Genomic DNA, 2,346 nt, shown 5'->3' with positions numbered 1-2,346 from the left:
ATACATGATTATCTGGAGGAGGAAGTGGCAACCCACTTAGCACGCATACACACACACATACATGATTATAAGCACTCATGCAAATTCCATTTGTAGCTAGCATTCAGAGCATTTCTTAACCTATTATCTTATGTGTATACTATGAAATTTGATTCAATGTGATTCAAAAGTTAGGAAACTCATTTTTAAATGTTTATTTCATAGTTCATAAAAAAGCTTATATGTACAAGACTCAAATAGCAAAGCAGCTATTTAATCACAAATGGACAAGACAGTAGTCATTCAGACTACTGCGGAAGCATATTTAATGCATGCCCGTCAATGTTAGGCATAAATAATTCAAACTATCAGTCCAAATTCTGGATTTTAGATCTGTATCTATAGGACACTTGTAGTCAAATTTTAAGATTGGTAAAGTCAATTTCAAACTGTTTATATTCTGAGTACAGGTTTAACTAGTACAAACATATGATGTTAACTAACAACACAACAGTGATCTTCAAAGATCTTCTCTTTGCCCCATGTGCGCGTTTATAATCTGAGTCTGTTTACTAATTTCCCTTCTTGTAGTTACTCTTCAAATTAGTGTTATGCATTGAGTTCCCTATGCATCTCACCCATCTCCTTTATCTCAGCTTTTTCATACTTTGCCATTCTTTTCTTTCTGGAAACAACCAAGACAATGATTCCAGCAATAATTGCTACTACCACAACCACGATGACAGCAATTATACCAGCTTGTAGACCCTGCATTGAAAATTCAGGTGGTTTTTCATCAACATAGTAAATTGAAGTTCGACTGGGATCCAGATCCAGTAGTTCGCCATTTACTTTCAGGTCCATCCTTTTGGAATGGAACAAGGATTCATTTTTAACATCTTTTTCAAAATAATAAGCCACATCAGCATTATCCACATCATTCTGAGTTTTCTGAGAAGAATTTTGTACCAGATCAATAGTGATAACATCGTTCTCATACAGAATATTTGTGATATATTTTGGATCCAGTTGATAACGACTTGTGATTACCTCCTTGAGTGCAGACTGCAAACTTTGAAGATCATAAGGTTTTTCCCTTGTTTTGTGTTTTAGTTCAATGATGATCCAGTAGGTCCTCACTGGTTCGGAGCAGGAAATTTCACTGTCCTTATCGGTTCTTCGGACCCCAACTGTGTTCACACACCAGCATGTGGAGGTGCCGTTGCACTGCTTGGCTTTAAAGAGCCCCTTGTCGTCACACTCAGGATCATAGAGCCTGTCATTATTCTGGATGGCGCCCTCTGGTTTCCGTCTTCTCCCGGACTTTGAGTGACTCATTTCTGCCTTCATCACCAAGCATTTAGCAGCCAGTTTTGTGCAAATGACGGAATGTTGTGTACCGACTGAAATACACTGGCACTGACCATACGCATTCATAGAGCAGTTTGTGGTCAGTTTGTAGTTTTCACACACACATCCTTGCTGGGCTGCGGCCACCGCCGTCGCCGCGGCGACCAGGAGTCTGAAAGCGAGGGCCTGGCTGAGCGCCATGCTGCGCGCTCCGAGGACTAGGGCGCTAGAGCGCGAGGGCGCCAGGCGGATGGAGGGCTGGCGCGAGGACGAGCGGACAGAGTAGGTCGTCGCTAGCCCACTGGCCGGCCGGACGGTGTGAGGCGTGGGACGCGCGGCTTAGCGTCGAGAGGACTACAGCGAGGTGTTCGGGATCCGACGACTGTCAACTCCTATTTTTAAATGAATATCAATGTGTTTTGTATCTATTGTGGAAAGAGTATAAAGTTTCAGTAGAAATAATTTAAGAATGATAAAGGGTATTTACTTTTTTTTCTTTTTTTTTTTTTTTTTTGACACCACTCCTGTTCTCCTGCCAGAATTGTGTGTTCTTAATTCAAAAGCATAACTGAGAAATGCAACTGAGACATTATGGTATGTTCTCAAAGTAAAAATAAAGTATAATTACCAGAATGCATCAACCATGACTGTATAGCTCTTATTGCCGGGGTTGGGAAGATCCCCTGAAGGAGGGCATGGAAACCCACTCCAGTATTCTTGCCTGGAGAATCCCCATGGACAGAGGAACCTGGCGAGCTACAGTCCATGGGATTGCGAAGAGTTGGATATGATTAAGCACAGCAGAGCAAGCTATAGTAAACATTTCTAGTCTTGGCAACAGGAACCTTAATTCTAGAACCAATGTCACTGCTGCTCTTGCTTCTGCTCAACCTTGAGTAACACCAAGTGAAGACACACCTGGCAAGTGGAGAATCCCACTTTCATTTCACTTTTAGTAAACACTAGGAAAGGAAACTGAGGATGAATGCTTTGTACCACACACAGTACGGTCTAGGA

At 41.9% G+C, this 2,346-nt stretch overlaps 1 pseudogene; it reads right to left on the bottom strand.

Moving 5' to 3' along the window:
- Positions 1-210: 210 nt before the first annotated feature.
- Positions 211-1,690, bottom strand: LOC136151548 (epithelial cell adhesion molecule pseudogene; annotated as a pseudogene).
- Positions 1,691-2,346: the final 656 nt, after the last annotated feature.

Source organism: Muntiacus reevesi, chromosome 20, assembly GCF_963930625.1.
Source record: "Muntiacus reevesi chromosome 20, mMunRee1.1, whole genome shotgun sequence".
In the NCBI taxonomy this organism is placed as follows: Eukaryota; Metazoa; Chordata; class Mammalia; order Artiodactyla; family Cervidae; genus Muntiacus; species Muntiacus reevesi.
Note: the sequence above shows the minus strand (reverse complement) of the source record. Positions and strands in the feature narration are given on the sequence as shown.